The 18589-nt window shown below is 47.5% G+C and overlaps 18 non-coding genes across 18 annotated transcripts; all 18 read left to right on the forward strand.

The window, feature by feature from the left end:
- The first annotated feature begins 318 nt into the window (after positions 1–318).
- LOC138489966 (small nucleolar RNA U3) lies at positions 319–536 on the forward strand. The gene has a single exon (XR_011275051.1). It is a non-coding gene; the product is annotated as a small nucleolar RNA U3 (small nucleolar RNA).
- Positions 537–1359: 823 nt separating this feature from the next.
- LOC138489967 (small nucleolar RNA U3) lies at positions 1360–1577 on the forward strand. The gene has a single exon (XR_011275052.1). It is a non-coding gene; the product is annotated as a small nucleolar RNA U3 (small nucleolar RNA).
- An 823-nt stretch (positions 1578–2400) lies between these two features.
- LOC138490430 (small nucleolar RNA U3) lies at positions 2401–2620 on the forward strand. Its single transcript, XR_011275459.1, has one exon. It is a non-coding gene; the product is annotated as a small nucleolar RNA U3 (small nucleolar RNA).
- An 824-nt stretch (positions 2621–3444) lies between these two features.
- LOC138489968 (small nucleolar RNA U3) lies at positions 3445–3662 on the forward strand. Its single transcript, XR_011275053.1, has one exon. It is a non-coding gene; the product is annotated as a small nucleolar RNA U3 (small nucleolar RNA).
- Positions 3663–4486: 824 nt separating this feature from the next.
- Positions 4487–4704, forward strand: LOC138490670 (small nucleolar RNA U3). Its single transcript, XR_011275589.1, has one exon. It is a non-coding gene; the product is annotated as a small nucleolar RNA U3 (small nucleolar RNA).
- Positions 4705–5539: 835 nt separating this feature from the next.
- On the forward strand, positions 5540–5757 carry LOC138489969 (small nucleolar RNA U3). The gene has a single exon (XR_011275054.1). It is a non-coding gene; the product is annotated as a small nucleolar RNA U3 (small nucleolar RNA).
- Positions 5758–6580: 823 nt separating this feature from the next.
- LOC138489970 (small nucleolar RNA U3) lies at positions 6581–6798 on the forward strand. The gene has a single exon (XR_011275055.1). It is a non-coding gene; the product is annotated as a small nucleolar RNA U3 (small nucleolar RNA).
- Positions 6799–7621: 823 nt separating this feature from the next.
- LOC138489971 (small nucleolar RNA U3) lies at positions 7622–7839 on the forward strand. Its single transcript, XR_011275056.1, has one exon. It is a non-coding gene; the product is annotated as a small nucleolar RNA U3 (small nucleolar RNA).
- Positions 7840–8662: 823 nt separating this feature from the next.
- On the forward strand, positions 8663–8880 carry LOC138490340 (small nucleolar RNA U3). The gene has a single exon (XR_011275378.1). It is a non-coding gene; the product is annotated as a small nucleolar RNA U3 (small nucleolar RNA).
- An 823-nt stretch (positions 8881–9703) lies between these two features.
- On the forward strand, positions 9704–9921 carry LOC138490332 (small nucleolar RNA U3). The gene has a single exon (XR_011275371.1). It is a non-coding gene; the product is annotated as a small nucleolar RNA U3 (small nucleolar RNA).
- An 835-nt stretch (positions 9922–10756) lies between these two features.
- LOC138489972 (small nucleolar RNA U3) lies at positions 10757–10974 on the forward strand. The gene has a single exon (XR_011275057.1). It is a non-coding gene; the product is annotated as a small nucleolar RNA U3 (small nucleolar RNA).
- An 823-nt stretch (positions 10975–11797) lies between these two features.
- LOC138489973 (small nucleolar RNA U3) lies at positions 11798–12015 on the forward strand. Its single transcript, XR_011275058.1, has one exon. It is a non-coding gene; the product is annotated as a small nucleolar RNA U3 (small nucleolar RNA).
- An 835-nt stretch (positions 12016–12850) lies between these two features.
- Positions 12851–13068, forward strand: LOC138490346 (small nucleolar RNA U3). The gene has a single exon (XR_011275384.1). It is a non-coding gene; the product is annotated as a small nucleolar RNA U3 (small nucleolar RNA).
- An 823-nt stretch (positions 13069–13891) lies between these two features.
- Positions 13892–14109, forward strand: LOC138489975 (small nucleolar RNA U3). The gene has a single exon (XR_011275060.1). It is a non-coding gene; the product is annotated as a small nucleolar RNA U3 (small nucleolar RNA).
- Positions 14110–14944: 835 nt separating this feature from the next.
- On the forward strand, positions 14945–15162 carry LOC138489977 (small nucleolar RNA U3). Its single transcript, XR_011275061.1, has one exon. It is a non-coding gene; the product is annotated as a small nucleolar RNA U3 (small nucleolar RNA).
- Positions 15163–15985: 823 nt separating this feature from the next.
- LOC138489978 (small nucleolar RNA U3) lies at positions 15986–16203 on the forward strand. Its single transcript, XR_011275062.1, has one exon. It is a non-coding gene; the product is annotated as a small nucleolar RNA U3 (small nucleolar RNA).
- An 823-nt stretch (positions 16204–17026) lies between these two features.
- On the forward strand, positions 17027–17244 carry LOC138489979 (small nucleolar RNA U3). Its single transcript, XR_011275063.1, has one exon. It is a non-coding gene; the product is annotated as a small nucleolar RNA U3 (small nucleolar RNA).
- An 823-nt stretch (positions 17245–18067) lies between these two features.
- LOC138490411 (small nucleolar RNA U3) lies at positions 18068–18286 on the forward strand. Its single transcript, XR_011275442.1, has one exon. It is a non-coding gene; the product is annotated as a small nucleolar RNA U3 (small nucleolar RNA).
- Positions 18287–18589: the final 303 nt, after the last annotated feature.

Genomic DNA, 18589 nt, shown 5'->3' on the forward strand with positions numbered 1-18589 from the left:
ATTGCCATCGTAATATGGCCACTCTGTTTACTGAGGCCAGCCTTGGCTGGGCCATGGGAGCCCCTTGTCTCTGTCATCCACACTGACGAATTTTATTGGCTGCTGGTCTTCAATATGTAAATTTACAAAGTACAGGCATTTTTGTCATCTTTTGCCAACGCTATGGATAGGAAATGTTTTCTATGGTGTTGCGGGAAAGGTTTTCCTATGCAGAAATGGAGGGGCTTTTTGTTGCATTTGGGACGATAGACGCTTTCCCACCCTAAGTGAGATGGGTGGCAGCTTCTTCCACCTGCCTGGGCTGCCCTTTGTGCTATTAAGACTATACTTTCAGGGATCATTTCTATAGTTCTTAACTGAGGAAATGTGTTCGAAAGTGTCTGGTCTTCGCTAACCACGAGGAAGAGTTGAAGTGTTCTCTTCTGAGCGTGAAGCAAGTGGACAGTGTTGCATTTATGCAGCTGCTGTCTGCTATTGATGACCGTTCCTCTCTCCCTTTCAGGAGGGTTGGAGGAAGGGAACACAAACTGAGTGGTTAGCTGCTTATTATTCTGGTGAAAAATAGAGACAGCTCCCCTGTTCTTAGGGTTGCTTGGTGTCTGTGCTGTCGATTATGTGGGTTCTGATTTGTTAGCTGTGCAAATCTCCACATGGACCAAACACCTTGCGTCGCCCCGGTAAACACAATTGCCGTGGGCCCTTTTGTGCGCTGCCCTGGGGGACCCAAGCGACAAGTTCCGGCTGTTGCATGCTGGCCTACTTCCATTTCACAAAGGTTAAGCCATTCTGATTTGCCACTGTTTTTCATCTGGCGCAATCCTCGTGCTTCTGTGAAAACAACACTGTACTGCCTTTGAATCTGCCTATTCAGCTGGGTACTTTTCAGGTCCGACTCAAATGCTTGTCTGGCCAATGCGCGCAATACCCTTCCATCACATGCATTACGTTCTCATAAAAGTCACACCGCCATTGTTCACGTTGCCTCCCACTTATGCTTGCTCGAATTCCACTGCAAAGCTTCCCAGATATTGAATAACACTCATTGCCATCGTAATATGGCCACTCTGTTTACTGAGGCCAGCCTTGGCTGGGCCATGGGAGCCCCTTGTCTCTGTCATCCACACTGACGAATTTTATTGGCTGCTGGTCTTCAATATGTAAATTTACAAAGTACAGGCATTTTTGTCATCTTTTGCCAACGCTATGGATAGGAAATGTTTTCTATGGTGTTGCGGGAAAGGTTTTCCTATGCAGAAATGGAGGGGCTTTTTGTTGCCTTTGGGACGATAGACGCTTTCCCACCCTAAGTGAGATGGGTGGCAGCTTCTTCCACCTGCCTGGGCTGCCCTTTGTGCTATTAAGACTATACTTTCAGGGATCATTTCTATAGTTCTTAACTGAGGAAATGTGTTCGAAAGTGTCTGGTCTTCGCTAACCACGAGGAAGAGTTGAAGTGTTCTCTTCTGAGCGTGAAGCAAGTGGACAGTGTTGCATTTATGCAGCTGCTGTCTGCTATTGATGACCGTTCCTCTCTCCCTTTCAGGAGGGTTGGAGGAAGGGAACACAAACTGAGTGGTTAGCTGCTTATTATTCTGGTGAAAAATAGAGACAGCTCCCCTGTTCTTAGGGTTGCTTGGTGTCTGTGCTGTCGATTATGTGGGTTCTGATTTGTTAGCTGTGCAAATCTCCACATGGACCAAACACCTTGCGTCGCCCCGGTAAACACAATTGCCGTGGGCCCTTTTGTGCGCTGCCCTGGGGGACCCAAGCGACAAGTTCCGGCTGTTGCATGCTGGCCTACTTCCATTTCACAAAGGTTAAGCCATTCTGATTTGCCACTGTTTTTCATCTGGCGCAATCCTCGTGCTTCTGTGAAAACAACACTGTACTGCCTTTGAATCTGCCTATTCAGCTGGGTACTTTTCAGGTCCGACTCAAATGCTTGTCTGGCCAATGCGCGCAATACCCTTCCATCACATGCATTACGTTCTCATAAAAGTCACACCGCCATTGTTCACGTTGCCTCCCACTTATGCTTGCTCGAATTCCACTGCAAAGCTTCCCAGATATTGAATAACACTCATTGCCATCGTAATATGGCCACTCTGTTTACTGAGGCCAGCCTTGGCTGGGCCATGGGAGCCCCTTGTCTCTGTCATCCACACTGACGAATTTTATTGGCTGCTGGTCTTCAATATGTAAATTTACAAAGTACAGGCATTTTTGTCATCTTTTGCCAACGCTATGGATAGGAAATGTTTTCTATGGTGTTGCGGGAAAGGTTTTCCTATGCAGAAATGGAGGGGCTTTTTGTTGCCTTTGGGACGATAGACGCTTTCCCACCCTAAGTGAGATGGGTGGCAGCTTCTTCCACCTGCCTGGGCTGCCCTTTGTGCTATTAAGACTATACTTTCAGGGATCATTTCTATAGTTCTTAACTGAGGAAATGTGTTCGAAAGTGTCTGGTCTTCGCTAACCCACGAGGAAGAGTTGAAGTGTTCTCTTCTGAGCGTGAAGCAAGTGGACAGTGTTGCATTTATGCAGCTGCTGTCTGCTATTGATGACCGTTCCTCTCTCCCTTTCAGGAGGGTTGGAGGAAGGGGAACACAAACTGAGTGGTTAGCTGCTTATTATTCTGGTGAAAAATAGAGACAGCTCCCCTGTTCTTAGGGTTGCTTGGTGTCTGTGCTGTCGATTATGTGGGTTCTGATTTGTTAGCTGTGCAAATCTCCACATGGACCAAACACCTTGCGTCGCCCCGGTAAACACAATTGGCCGTGGGCCCTTTTGTGCGCTGCCCTGGGGGACCCAAGCGACAAGTTCCGGCTGTTGCATGCTGGCCTACTTCCATTTCACAAAGGTTAAGCCATTCTGATTTGCCACTGTTTTTCATCTGGCGCAATCCTCGTGCTTCTGTGAAAACAACACTGTACTGCCTTTGAATCTGCCTATTCAGCTGGGTACTTTTCAGGTCCGACTCAAATGCTTGTCTGGCCAATGCGCGCAATACCCTTCCATCACATGCATTACGTTCTCATAAAAGTCACACCGCCATTGTTCACGTTGCCTCCCACTTATGCTTGCTCGAATTCCACTGCAAAGCTTCCCAGATATTGAATAACACTCATTGCCATCGTAATATGGCCACTCTGTTTACTGAGGCCAGCCTTGGCTGGGCCATGGGAGCCCCTTGTCTCTGTCATCCACACTGACGAATTTTATTGGCTGCTGGTCTTCAATATGTAAATTTACAAAGTACAGGCATTTTTGTCATCTTTTGCCAACGCTATGGATAGGAAATGTTTTCTATGGTGTTGCGGGAAAGGTTTTCCTATGCAGAAATGGAGGGGCTTTTTGTTGCCTTTGGGACGATAGACGCTTTCCCACCCTAAGTGAGATGGGTGGCAGCTTCTTCCACCTGCCTGGGCTGCCCTTTGTGCTATTAAGACTATACTTTCAGGGATCATTTCTATAGTTCTTAACTGAGGAAATGTGTTCGAAAGTGTCTGGTCTTCGCTAACCACGAGGAAGAGTTGAAGTGTTCTCTTCTGAGCGTGAAGCAAGTGGACAGTGTTGCATTTATGCAGCTGCTGTCTGCTATTGATGACCGTTCCTCTCTCCCTTTCAGGAGGGTTGGAGGAAGGGAACACAAACTGAGTGGTTAGCTGCTTATTATTCTGGTGAAAAATAGAGACAGCTCCCCTGTTCTTAGGGTTGCTTGGTGTCTGTGCTGTCGATTATGTGGGTTCTGATTTGTTAGCTGTGCAAATCTCCACATGGACCAAACACCTTGCGTCGCCCCGGTAAACACAATTGGCCGTGGGCCCTTTTGTGCGCTGCCCTGGGGGACCCAAGCGACAAGTTCCGGCTGTTGCATGCTGGCCTACTTCCATTTCACAAAGGTTAAGCCATTCTGATTTGCCACTGTTTTTCATCTGGCGCAATCCTCGTGCTTCTGTGAAAACAACACTGTACTGCCTTTGAATCTGCCTATTCAGCTGGGTACTTTTCAGGTCCGACTCAAATGCTTGTCTGGCCAATGCGCGCAATACCCTTCCATCACATGCATTACGTTCTCATAAAAGTCACACCGCCATTGTTCACGTTGCCTCCCACTTATGCTTGCTCGAATTCCACTGCAAAGCTTCCCAGATATTGAATAACACTCATTGCCATCGTAATATGGCCACTCTGTTTACTGAGGCCAGCCTTGGCTGGGCCATGGGAGCCCCTTGTCTCTGTCATCCACACTGACGAATTTTATTGGCTGCTGGTCTTCAATATGTAAATTTACAAAGTACAGGCATTTTTGTCATCTTTTGCCAACGCTATGGAAAGGAAAGGTTTTCTATGGGGTTGCGGGAAAGGTTTTCCTATGCAGAAATGGAGGGGCTTTTTGTTGCCTTTGGGACGATAGACGCTTTCCCACCCTAAGTGAGATGGGTGGCAGCTTCTTCCACCTGCCTGGGCTGCCCTTTGTGCTATTAAGACTATACTTTCAGGGATCATTTCTATAGTTTTTAACTGAGGAAATGTGTTCGAAAGTGTCTGGTCTTCGCTAACCACGAGGAAGAGTTGAAGTGTTCTCTTCTGAGCGTGAAGCAAGTGGACAGTGTTGCATTTATGCAGCTGCTGTCTGCTATTGATGACCGTTCCTCTCTCCCTTTCAGGAGGGTTGGAGGAAGGGAACACAAACTGAGTGGTTAGCTGCTTATTATTCTGGTGAAAAATAGAGACAGCTCCCCTGTTCTTAGGGTTGCTTGGTGTCTGTGCTGTCGATTATGTGGGTTCTGATTTGTTAGCTGTGCAAATCTCCACATGGACCAAACACCTTGCGTCGCCCCGGTAAACACAATTGGCCGTGGGCCCTTTTGTGCGCTGCCCTGGGGGACCCAAGCGACAAGTTCCGGCTGTTGCATGCTGGCCTACTTCCATTTCACAAAGGTTAAGCCATTCTGATTTGCCACTGTTTTCCATCTGGCGCAATCCTCGTGCTTCTGTGAAAACAACACTGTACTGCCCCTTTGGGGGATTTGAATCTGCCTATTCAGCTGGGTACTTTTCAGGTCCGACTCAAATGCTTGTCTGGCCAATGCGCGCAATACCCTTCCATCACATGCATTACGTTCTCATAAAAGTCACACCGCCATTGTTCACGTTGCCTCCCACTTATGCTTGCTCGAATTCCACTGCAAAGCTTCCCAGATATTGAATAACACTCATTGCCATCGTAATATGGCCACTCTGTTTACTGAGGCCAGCCTTGGCTGGGCCATGGGAGCCCCTTGTCTCTGTCATCCACACTGACGAATTTTATTGGCTGCTGGTCTTCAATATGTAAATTTACAAAGTACAGGCATTTTTGTCATCTTTTGCCAACGCTATGGATAGGAAATGTTTTCTATGGTGTTGCGGGAAAGGTTTTCCTATGCAGAAATGGAGGGGCTTTTTGTTGCCTTTGGGACGATAGACGCTTTCCCACCCTAAGTGAGATGGGTGGCAGCTTCTTCCACCTGCCTGGGCTGCCCTTTGTGCTATTAAGACTATACTTTCAGGGATCATTTCTATAGTTCTTAACTGAGGAAATGTGTTCGAAAGTGTCTGGTCTTCGCTAACCACGAGGAAGAGTTGAAGTGTTCTCTTCTGAGCGTGAAGCAAGTGGACAGTGTTGCATTTATGCAGCTGCTGTCTGCTATTGATGACCGTTCCTCTCTCCCTTTCAGGAGGGTTGGAGGAAGGGAACACAAACTGAGTGGTTAGCTGCTTATTATTCTGGTGAAAAATAGAGACAGCTCCCCTGTTCTTAGGGTTGCTTGGTGTCTGTGCTGTCGATTATGTGGGTTCTGATTTGTTAGCTGTGCAAATCTCCACATGGACCAAACACCTTGCGTCGCCCCGGTAAACACAATTGCCGTGGGCCCTTTTGTGCGCTGCCCTGGGGGACCCAAGCGACAAGTTCCGGCTGTTGCATGCTGGCCTACTTCCATTTCACAAAGGTTAAGCCATTCTGATTTGCCACTGTTTTTCATCTGGCGCAATCCTCGTGCTTCTGTGAAAACAACACTGTACTGCCTTTGAATCTGCCTATTCAGCTGGGTACTTTTCAGGTCCGACTCAAATGCTTGTCTGGCCAATGCGCGCAATACCCTTCCATCACATGCATTACGTTCTCATAAAAGTCACACCGCCATTGTTCACGTTGCCTCCCACTTATGCTTGCTCGAATTCCACTGCAAAGCTTCCCAGATATTGAATAACACTCATTGCCATCGTAATATGGCCACTCTGTTTACTGAGGCCAGCCTTGGCTGGGCCATGGGAGCCCCTTGTCTCTGTCATCCACACTGACGAATTTTATTGGCTGCTGGTCTTCAATATGTAAATTTACAAAGTACAGGCATTTTTGTCATCTTTTGCCAACGCTATGGATAGGAAATGTTTTCTATGGTGTTGCGGGAAAGGTTTTCCTATGCAGAAATGGAGGGGCTTTTTGTTGCATTTGGGACGATAGACGCTTTCCCACCCTAAGTGAGATGGGTGGCAGCTTCTTCCACCTGCCTGGGCTGCCCTTTGTGCTATTAAGACTATACTTTCAGGGATCATTTCTATAGTTCTTAACTGAGGAAATGTGTTCGAAAGTGTCTGGTCTTCGCTAACCACGAGGAAGAGTTGAAGTGTTCTCTTCTGAGCGTGAAGCAAGTGGACAGTGTTGCATTTATGCAGCTGCTGTCTGCTATTGATGACCGTTCCTCTCTCCCTTTCAGGAGGGTTGGAGGAAGGGAACACAAACTGAGTGGTTAGCTGCTTATTATTCTGGTGAAAAATAGAGACAGCTCCCCTGTTCTTAGGGTTGCTTGGTGTCTGTGCTGTCGATTATGTGGGTTCTGATTTGTTAGCTGTGCAAATCTCCACATGGACCAAACACCTTGCGTCGCCCCGGTAAACACAATTGCCGTGGGCCCTTTTGTGCGCTGCCCTGGGGGACCCAAGCGACAAGTTCCGGCTGTTGCATGCTGGCCTACTTCCATTTCACAAAGGTTAAGCCATTCTGATTTGCCACTGTTTTTCATCTGGCGCAATCCTCGTGCTTCTGTGAAAACAACACTGTACTGCCTTTGAATCTGCCTATTCAGCTGGGTACTTTTCAGGTCCGACTCAAATGCTTGTCTGGCCAATGCGCGCAATACCCTTCCATCACATGCATTACGTTCTCATAAAAGTCACACCGCCATTGTTCACGTTGCCTCCCACTTATGCTTGCTCGAATTCCACTGCAAAGCTTCCCAGATATTGAATAACACTCATTGCCATCGTAATATGGCCACTCTGTTTACTGAGGCCAGCCTTGGCTGGGCCATGGGAGCCCCTTGTCTCTGTCATCCACACTGACGAATTTTATTGGCTGCTGGTCTTCAATATGTAAATTTACAAAGTACAGGCATTTTTGTCATCTTTTGCCAACGCTATGGATAGGAAATGTTTTCTATGGTGTTGCGGGAAAGGTTTTCCTATGCAGAAATGGAGGGGCTTTTTGTTGCCTTTGGGACGATAGACGCTTTCCCACCCTAAGTGAGATGGGTGGCAGCTTCTTCCACCTGCCTGGGCTGCCCTTTGTGCTATTAAGACTATACTTTCAGGGATCATTTCTATAGTTCTTAACTGAGGAAATGTGTTCGAAAGTGTCTGGTCTTCGCTAACCACGAGGAAGAGTTGAAGTGTTCTCTTCTGAGCGTGAAGCAAGTGGACAGTGTTGCATTTATGCAGCTGCTGTCTGCTATTGATGACCGTTCCTCTCTCCCTTTCAGGAGGGTTGGAGGAAGGGAACACAAACTGAGTGGTTAGCTGCTTATTATTCTGGTGAAAAATAGAGACAGCTCCCCTGTTCTTAGGGTTGCTTGGTGTCTGTGCTGTCGATTATGTGGGTTCTGATTTGTTAGCTGTGCAAATCTCCACATGGACCAAACACCTTGCGTCGCCCCGGTAAACACAATTGCCGTGGGCCCTTTTGTGCGCTGCCCTGGGGGACCCAAGCGACAAGTTCCGGCTGTTGCATGCTGGCCTACTTCCATTTCACAAAGGTTAAGCCATTCTGATTTGCCACTGTTTTTCATCTGGCGCAATCCTCGTGCTTCTGTGAAAACAACACTGTACTGCCTTTGAATCTGCCTATTCAGCTGGGTACTTTTCAGGTCCGACTCAAATGCTTGTCTGGCCAATGCGCGCAATACCCTTCCATCACATGCATTACGTTCTCATAAAAGTCACACCGCCATTGTTCACGTTGCCTCCCACTTATGCTTGCTCGAATTCCACTGCAAAGCTTCCCAGATATTGAATAACACTCATTGCCATCGTAATATGGCCACTCTGTTTACTGAGGCCAGCCTTGGCTGGGCCATGGGAGCCCCTTGTCTCTGTCATCCACACTGACGAATTTTATTGGCTGCTGGTCTTCAATATGTAAATTTACAAAGTACAGGCATTTTTGTCATCTTTTGCCAACGCTATGGATAGGAAATGTTTTCTATGGTGTTGCGGGAAAGGTTTTCCTATGCAGAAATGGAGGGGCTTTTTGTTGCCTTTGGGACGATAGACGCTTTCCCACCCTAAGTGAGATGGGTGGCAGCTTCTTCCACCTGCCTGGGCTGCCCTTTGTGCTATTAAGACTATACTTTCAGGGATCATTTCTATAGTTCTTAACTGAGGAAATGTGTTCGAAAGTGTCTGGTCTTCGCTAACCACGAGTAAGAGTTGAAGTGTTCTCTTCTGAGCGTGAAGCAAGTGGACAGTGTTGCATTTATGCAGCTGCTGTCTGCTATTGATGACCGTTCCTCTCTCCCTTTCAGGAGGGTTGGAGGAAGGGAACACAAACTGAGTGGTTAGCTGCTTATTATTCTGGTGAAAAATAGAGACAGCTCCCCTGTTCTTAGGGTTGCTTGGTGTCTGTGCTGTCGATTATGTGGGTTCTGATTTGTTAGCTGTGCAAATCTCCACATGGACCAAACACCTTGCGTCGCCCCGGTAAACACAATTGCCGTGGGCCCTTTTGTGCGCTGCCCTGGGGGACCCAAGCGACAAGTTCCGGCTGTTGCATGCTGGCCTACTTCCATTTCACAAAGGTTAAGCCATTCTGATTTGCCACTGTTTTTCATCTGGCGCAATCCTCGTGCTTCTGTGAAAACAACACTGTACTGCCTTTGAATCTGCCTATTCAGCTGGGTACTTTTCAGGTCCGACTCAAATGCTTGTCTGGCCAATGCGCGCAATACCCTTCCATCACATGCATTACGTTCTCATAAAAGTCACACTGCCATTGTTCACGTTGCCTCCCACTTATGCTTGCTCGAATTCCACTGCAAAGCTTCCCAGATATTGAATAACACTCATTGCCATCGTAATATGGCCACTCTGTTTACTGAGGCCAGCCTTGGCTGGGCCATGGGAGCCCCTTGTCTCTGTCATCCACACTGACGAATTTTATTGGCTGCTGGTCTTCAATATGTAAATTTACAAAGTACAGGCATTTTTGTCATCTTTTGCCAACGCTATGGAAAGGAAAGGTTTTCTATGGGGTTGCGGGAAAGGTTTTCCTATGCAGAAATGGAGGGGCTTTTTGTTGCCTTTGGGACGATAGACGCTTTCCCACCCTAAGTGAGATGGGTGGCAGCTTCTTCCACCTGCCTGGGCTGCCCTTTGTGCTATTAAGACTATACTTTCAGGGATCATTTCTATAGTTCTTAACTGAGGAAATGTGTTCGAAAGTGTCTGGTCTTCGCTAACCACGAGGAAGAGTTGAAGTGTTCTCTTCTGAGCGTGAAGCAAGTGGACAGTATTGCATTTATGCAGCTGCTGTCTGCTATTGATGACCGTTCCTCTCTCCCTTTCAGGAGGGTTGGAGGAAGGGAACACAAACTGAGTGGTTAGCTGCTTATTATTCTGGTGAAAAATAGAGACAGCTCCCCTGTTCTTAGGGTTGCTTGGTGTCTGTGCTGTCGATTATGTGGGTTCTGATTTGTTAGCTGTGCAAATCTCCACATGGACCAAACACCTTGCGTCGCCCCGGTAAACACAATTGGCCGTGGGCCCTTTTGTGCGCTGCCCTGGGGGACCCAAGCGACAAGTTCCGGCTGTTGCATGCTGGCCTACTTCCATTTCACAAAGGTTAAGCCATTCTGATTTGCCACTGTTTTCCATCTGGCGCAATCCTCGTGCTTCTGTGAAAACAACACTGTACTGCCCCTTTGGGGGATTTGAATCTGCCTATTCAGCTGGGTACTTTTCAGGTCCGACTCAAATGCTTGTCTGGCCAATGCGCGCAATACCCTTCCATCACATGCATTACGTTCTCATAAAAGTCACACTGCCATTGTTCACGTTGCCTCCCACTTATGCTTGCTCGAATTCCACTGCAAAGCTTCCCAGATATTGAATAACACTCATTGCCATCGTAATATGGCCACTCTGTTTACTGAGGCCAGCCTTGGCTGGGCCATGGGAGCCCCTTGTCTCTGTCATCCACACTGACGAATTTTATTGGCTGCTGGTCTTCAATATGTAAATTTACAAAGTACAGGCATTTTTGTCATCTTTTGCCAACGCTATGGATAGGAAATGTTTTCTATGGTGTTGCGGGAAAGGTTTTCCTATGCAGAAATGGAGGGGCTTTTTGTTGCCTTTGGGACGATAGACGCTTTCCCACCCTAAGTGAGATGGGTGGCAGCTTCTTCCACCTGCCTGGGCTGCCCTTTGTGCTATTAAGACTATACTTTCAGGGATCATTTCTATAGTTCTTAACTGAGGAAATGTGTTCGAAAGTGTCTGGTCTTCGCTAACCACGAGGAAGAGTTGAAGTGTTCTCTTCTGAGCGTGAAGCAAGTGGACAGTGTTGCATTTATGCAGCTGCTGTCTGCTATTGATGACCGTTCCTCTCTCCCTTTCAGGAGGGTTGGAGGAAGGGAACACAAACTGAGTGGTTAGCTGCTTATTATTCTGGTGAAAAATAGAGACAGCTCCCCTGTTCTTAGGGTTGCTTGGTGTCTGTGCTGTCGATTATGTGGGTTCTGATTTGTTAGCTGTGCAAATCTCCACATGGACCAAACACCTTGCGTCGCCCCGGTAAACACAATTGCCGTGGGCCCTTTTGTGCGCTGCCCTGGGGGACCCAAGCGACAAGTTCCGGCTGTTGCATGCTGGCCTACTTCCATTTCACAAAGGTTAAGCCATTCTGATTTGCCACTGTTTTTCATCTGGCGCAATCCTCGTGCTTCTGTGAAAACAACACTGTACTGCCTTTGAATCTGCCTATTCAGCTGGGTACTTTTCAGGTCCGACTCAAATGCTTGTCTGGCCAATGCGCGCAATACCCTTCCATCACATGCATTACGTTCTCATAAAAGTCACACTGCCATTGTTCACGTTGCCTCCCACTTATGCTTGCTCGAATTCCACTGCAAAGCTTCCCAGATATTGAATAACACTCATTGCCATCGTAATATGGCCACTCTGTTTACTGAGGCCAGCCTTGGCTGGGCCATGGGAGCCCCTTGTCTCTGTCATCCACACTGACGAATTTTATTGGCTGCTGGTCTTCAATATGTAAATTTACAAAGTACAGGCATTTTTGTCATCTTTTGCCAACGCTATGGAAAGGAAAGGTTTTCTATGGGGTTGCGGGAAAGGTTTTCCTATGCAGAAATGGAGGGGCTTTTTGTTGCCTTTGGGACGATAGACGCTTTCCCACCCTAAGTGAGATGGGTGGCAGCTTCTTCCACCTGCCTGGGCTGCCCTTTGTGCTATTAAGACTATACTTTCAGGGATCATTTCTATAGTTCTTAACTGAGGAAATGTGTTCGAAAGTGTCTGGTCTTCGCTAACCACGAGGAAGAGTTGAAGTGTTCTCTTCTGAGCGTGAAGCAAGTGGACAGTGTTGCATTTATGCAGCTGCTGTCTGCTATTGATGACCGTTCCTCTCTCCCTTTCAGGAGGGTTGGAGGAAGGGAACACAAACTGAGTGGTTAGCTGCTTATTATTCTGGTGAAAAATAGAGACAGCTCCCCTGTTCTTAGGGTTGCTTGGTGTCTGTGCTGTCGATTATGTGGGTTCTGATTTGTTAGCTGTGCAAATCTCCACATGGACCAAACACCTTGCGTCGCCCCGGTAAACACAATTGGCCGTGGGCCCTTTTGTGCGCTGCCCTGGGGGACCCAAGCGACAAGTTCCGGCTGTTGCATGCTGGCCTACTTCCATTTCACAAAGGTTAAGCCATTCTGATTTGCCACTGTTTTCCATCTGGCGCAATCCTCGTGCTTCTGTGAAAACAACACTGTACTGCCCCTTTGGGGGATTTGAATCTGCCTATTCAGCTGGGTACTTTTCAGGTCCGACTCAAATGCTTGTCTGGCCAATGCGCGCAATACCCTTCCATCACATGCATTACGTTCTCATAAAAGTCACACCGCCATTGTTCACGTTGCCTCCCACTTATGCTTGCTCGAATTCCACTGCAAAGCTTCCCAGATATTGAATAACACTCATTGCCATCGTAATATGGCCACTCTGTTTACTGAGGCCAGCCTTGGCTGGGCCATGGGAGCCCCTTGTCTCTGTCATCCACACTGACGAATTTTATTGGCTGCTGGTCTTCAATATGTAAATTTACAAAGTACAGGCATTTTTGTCATCTTTTGCCAACGCTATGGATAGGAAATGTTTTCTATGGTGTTGCGGGAAAGGTTTTCCTATGCAGAAATGGAGGGGCTTTTTGTTGCCTTTGGGACGATAGACGCTTTCCCACCCTAAGTGAGATGGGTGGCAGCTTCTTCCACCTGCCTGGGCTGCCCTTTGTGCTATTAAGACTATACTTTCAGGGATCATTTCTATAGTTCTTAACTGAGGAAATGTGTTCGAAAGTGTCTGGTCTTCGCTAACCACGAGGAAGAGTTGAAGTGTTCTCTTCTGAGTGTGAAGCAAGTGGACAGTGTTGCATTTATGCAGCTGCTGTCTGCTATTGATGACCGTTCCTCTCTCCCTTTCAGGAGGGTTGGAGGAAGGGAACACAAACTGAGTGGTTAGCTGCTTATTATTCTGGTGAAAAATAGAGACAGCTCCCCTGTTCTTAGGGTTGCTTGGTGTCTGTGCTGTCGATTATGTGGGTTCTGATTTGTTAGCTGTGCAAATCTCCACATGGACCAAACACCTTGCGTCGCCCCGGTAAACACAATTGCCGTGGGCCCTTTTGTGCGCTGCCCTGGGGGACCCAAGCGACAAGTTCCGGCTGTTGCATGCTGGCCTACTTCCATTTCACAAAGGTTAAGCCATTCTGATTTGCCACTGTTTTTCATCTGGCGCAATCCTCGTGCTTCTGTGAAAACAACACTGTACTGCCTTTGAATCTGCCTATTCAGCTGGGTACTTTTCAGGTCCGACTCAAATGCTTGTCTGGCCAATGCGCGCAATACCCTTCCATCACATGCATTACGTTCTCATAAAAGTCACACTGCCATTGTTCACGTTGCCTCCCACTTATGCTTGCTCGAATTCCACTGCAAAGCTTCCCAGATATTGAATAACACTCATTGCCATCGTAATATGGCCACTCTGTTTACTGAGGCCAGCCTTGGCTGGGCCATGGGAGCCCCTTGTCTCTGTCATCCACACTGACGAATTTTATTGGCTGCTGGTCTTCAATATGTAAATTTACAAAGTACAGGCATTTTTGTCATCTTTTGCCAACGCTATGGAAAGGAAAGGTTTTCTATGGGGTTGCGGGAAAGGTTTTCCTATGCAGAAATGGAGGGGCTTTTTGTTGCCTTTGGGACGATAGACGCTTTCCCACCCTAAGTGAGATGGGTGGCAGCTTCTTCCACCTGCCTGGGCTGCCCTTTGTGCTATTAAGACTATACTTTCAGGGATCATTTCTATAGTTCTTAACTGAGGAAATGTGTTCGAAAGTGTCTGGTCTTCGCTAACCACGAGGAAGAGTTGAAGTGTTCTCTTCTGAGCGTGAAGCAAGTGGACAGTGTTGCATTTATGCAGCTGCTGTCTGCTATTGATGACCGTTCCTCTCTCCCTTTCAGGAGGGTTGGAGGAAGGGAACACAAACTGAGTGGTTAGCTGCTTATTATTCTGGTGAAAAATAGAGACAGCTCCCCTGTTCTTAGGGTTGCTTGGTGTCTGTGCTGTCGATTATGTGGGTTCTGATTTGTTAGCTGTGCAAATCTCCACATGGACCAAACACCTTGCGTCGCCCCGGTAAACACAATTGGCCGTGGGCCCTTTTGTGCGCTGCCCTGGGGGACCCAAGCGACAAGTTCCGGCTGTTGCATGCTGGCCTACTTCCATTTCACAAAGGTTAAGCCATTCTGATTTGCCACTGTTTTCCATCTGGCGCAATCCTCGTGCTTCTGTGAAAACAACACTGTACTGCCCCTTTGGGGGATTTGAATCTGCCTATTCAGCTGGGTACTTTTCAGGTCCGACTCAAATGCTTGTCTGGCCAATGCGCGCAATACCCTTCCATCACATGCATTACGTTCTCATAAAAGTCACACCGCCATTGTTCACGTTGCCTCCCACTTATGCTTGCTCGAATTCCACTGCAAAGCTTCCCAGATATTGAATAACACTCATTGCCATCGTAATATGGCCACTCTGTTTACTGAGGCCAGCCTTGGCTGGGCCATGGGAGCCCCTTGTCTCTGTCATCCACACTGACGAATTTTATTGGCTGCTGGTCTTCAATATGTAAATTTACAAAGTACAGGCATTTTTGTCATCTTTTGCCAACGCTATGGATAGGAAATGTTTTCTATGGTGTTGCGGGAAAGGTTTTCCTATGCAGAAATGGAGGGGCTTTTTGTTGCCTTTGGGACGATAGACGCTTTCCCACCCTAAGTGAGATGGGTGGCAGCTTCTTCCACCTGCCTGGGCTGCCCTTTGTGCTATTAAGACTATACTTTCAGGGATCATTTCTATAGTTCTTAACTGAGGAAATGTGTTCGAAAGTGTCTGGTCTTCGCTAACCACGAGGAAGAGTTGAAGTGTTCTCTTCTGAGCGTGAAGCAAGTGGACAGTGTTGCATTTATGCAGCTGCTGTCTGCTATTGATGACCGTTCCTCTCTCCCTTTCAGGAGGGTTGGAGGAAGGGAACACAAACTGAGTGGTTAGCTGCTTATTATTCTGGTGAAAAATAGAGACAGCTCCCCTGTTCTTAGGGTTGCTTGGTGTCTGTGCTGTCGATTATGTGGGTTCTGATTTGTTAGCTGTGCAAATCTCCACATGGACCAAACACCTTGCGTCGCCCCGGTAAACAAAATTGCCGTGGGCCCTTTTGTGCGCTGCCCTGGGGGACCCAAGCGACAAGTTCCGGCTGTTGCATGCTGGCCTACTTCCATTTCACAAAGGTTAAGCCATTCTGATTTGCCACTGTTTTTCATCTGGCGCAATCCTCGTGCTTCTGTGAAAACAACACTGTACTGCCTTTGAATCTGCCTATTCAGCTGGGTACTTTTCAGGTCCGACTCAAATGCTTGTCTGGCCAATGCGCGCAATACCCTTCCATCACATGCATTACGTTCTCATAAAAGTCACACCGCCATTGTTCACGTTGCCTCCCACTTATGCTTGCTCGAATTCCACTGCAAAGCTTCCCAGATATTGAATAACACTCATTGCCATCGTAATATGGCCACTCTGTTTACTGAGGCCAGCCTTGGCTGGGCCATGGGAGCCCCTTGTCTCTGTCATCCACACTGACGAATTTTATTGGCTGCTGGTCTTCAATATGTAAATTTACAAAGTACAGGCATTTTTGTCATCTTTTGCCAACGCTATGGATAGGAAATGTTTTCTATGGTGTTGCGGGAAAGGTTTTCCTATGCAGAAATGGAGGGGCTTTTTGTTGCATTTGGGACGATAGACGCTTTCCCACCCTAAGTGAGATGGGTGGCAGCTTCTTCCACCTGCCTGGGCTGCCCTTTGTGCTATTAAGACTATACTTTCAGGGATCATTTCTATAGTTCTTAACTGAGGAAATGTGTTCGAAAGTGTCTGGTCTTCGCTAACCACGAGGAAGAGTTGAAGTGTTCTCTTCTGAGCGTGAAGCAAGTGGACAGTGTTGCATTTATGCAGCTGCTGTCTGCTATTGATGACCGTTCCTCTCTCCCTTTCAGGAGGGTTGGAGGAAGGGAACACAAACTGAGTGGTTAGCTGCTTATTATTCTGGTGAAAAATAGAGACAGCTCCCCTGTTCTTAGGGTTGCTTGGTGTCTGTGCTGTCGATTATGTGGGTTCTGATTTGTTAGCTGTGCAAATCTCCACATGGACCAAACACCTTGCGTCGCCCCGGTAAACACAATTGCCGTGGGCCCTTTTGTGCGCTGCCCTGGGGGACCCAAGCGACAAGTTCCGGCTGTTGCATGCTGGCCTACTTCCATTTCACAAAGGTTAAGCCATTCTGATTTGCCACTGTTTTTCATCTGGCGCAATCCTCGTGCTTCTGTGAAAACAACACTGTACTGCCTTTGAATCTGCCTATTCAGCTGGGTACTTTTCAGGTCCGACTCAAATGCTTGTCTGGCCAATGCGCGCAATACCCTTCCATCACATGCATTACGTTCTCATAAAAGTCACACCGCCATTGTTCACGTTGCCTCCCACTTATGCTTGCTCGAATTCCACTGCAAAGCTTCCCAGATATTGAATAACACTCATTGCCATCGTAATATGGCCACTCTGTTTACTGAGGCCAGCCTTGGCTGGGCCATGGGAGCCCCTTGTCTCTGTCATCCACACTGACGAATTTTATTGGCTGCTGGTCTTCAATATGTAAATTTACAAAGTACAGGCATTTTTGTCATCTTTTGCCAACGCTATGGATAGGAAATGTTTTCTATGGTGTTGCGGGAAAGGTTTTCCTATGCAGAAATGGAGGGGCTTTTTGTTGCCTTTGGGACGATAGACGCTTTCCCACCCTAAGTGAGATGGGTGGCAGCTTCTTCCACCTGCCTGGGCTGCCCTTTGTGCTATTAAGACTATACTTTCAGGGATCATTTCTATAGTTCTTAACTGAGGAAATGTGTTCGAAAGTGTCTGGTCTTCGCTAACCACGAGGAAGAGTTGAAGTGTTCTCTTCTGAGCGTGAAGCAAGTGGACAGTGTTGCATTTATGCAGCTGCTGTCTGCTATTGATGACCGTTCCTCTCTCCCTTTCAGGAGGGTTGGAGGAAGGGAACACAAACTGAGTGGTTAGCTGCTTATTATTCTGGTGAAAAATAGAGACAGCTCCCCTGTTCTTAGGGTTGCTTGGTGTCTGTGCTGTCGATTATGTGGGTTCTGATTTGTTAGCTGTGCAAATCTCCACATGGACCAAACACCTTGCGTCGCCCCGGTAAACACAATTGCCGTGGGCCCTTTTGTGCGCTGCCCTGGGGGACCCAAGCGACAAGTTCCGGCTGTTGCATGCTGGCCTACTTCCATTTCACAAAGGTTAAGCCATTCTGATTTGCCACTGTTTTTCATCTGGCGCAATCCTCGTGCTTCTGTGAAAACAACACTGTACTGCCTTTGAATCTGCCTATTCAGCTGGGTACTTTTCAGGTCCGACTCAAATGCTTGTCTGGCCAATGCGCGCAATACCCTTCCATCACATGCATTACGTTCTCATAAAAGTCACACCGCCATTGTTCACGTTGCCTCCCACTTATGCTTGCTCGAATTCCACTGCAAAGCTTCCCAGATATTGAATAACACTCATTGCCATCGTAATATGGCCACTCTGTTTACTGAGGCCAGCCTTGGCTGGGCCATGGGAGCCCCTTGTCTCTGTCATCCACACTGACGAATTTTATTGGCTGCTGGTCTTCAATATGTAAATTTACAAAGTACAGGCATTTTTGTCATCTTTTGCCAACGCTATGGATAGGAAATGTTTTCTATGGTGTTGCGGGAAAGGTTTTCCTATGCAGAAATGGAGGGGCTTTTTGTTGCCTTTGGGACGATAGACGCTTTCCCACCCTAAGTGAGATGGGTGGCAGCTTCTTCCACCTGCCTGGGCTGCCCTTTGTGCTATTAAGACTATACTTTCAGGGATCATTTCTATAGTTCTTAACTGAGGAAATGTGTTCGAAAGTGTCTGGTCTTCGCTAACCACGAGGAAGAGTTGAAGTGTTCTCTTCTGAGCGTGAAGCAAGTGGACAGTGTTGCATTTATGCAGCTGCTGTCTGCTATTGATGACCGTTCCTCTCTCCCTTTCAGGAGGGTTGGAGGAAGGGGAACACAAACTGAGTGGTTAGCTGCTTATTATTCTGGTGAAAAATAGAGACAGCTCCCCTGTTCTTAGGGTTGCTTGGTGTCTGTGCTGTCGATTATGTGGGTTCTGATTTGTTAGCTGTGCAAATCTCCACATGGACCAAACACCTTGCGTCGCCCCGGTAAACACAATTGGCCGTGGGCCCTTTTGTGCGCTGCCCTGGGGGACCCAAGCGACAAGTTCCGGCTGTTGCATGCTGGCCTACTTCCATTTCACAAAGGTTAAGCCATTCTGATTTGCCACTGTTTTTCATCTGGCGCAATCCTCGTGCTTCTGTGAAAAC

The sequence above is a fragment of the Ambystoma mexicanum genome, chromosome 9, assembly GCF_040938575.1.
Source record: "Ambystoma mexicanum isolate Mex_15411 chromosome 9, UKY_AmexF1_1, whole genome shotgun sequence".
Classification (NCBI taxonomy): Eukaryota; Metazoa; Chordata; class Amphibia; order Caudata; family Ambystomatidae; genus Ambystoma; species Ambystoma mexicanum.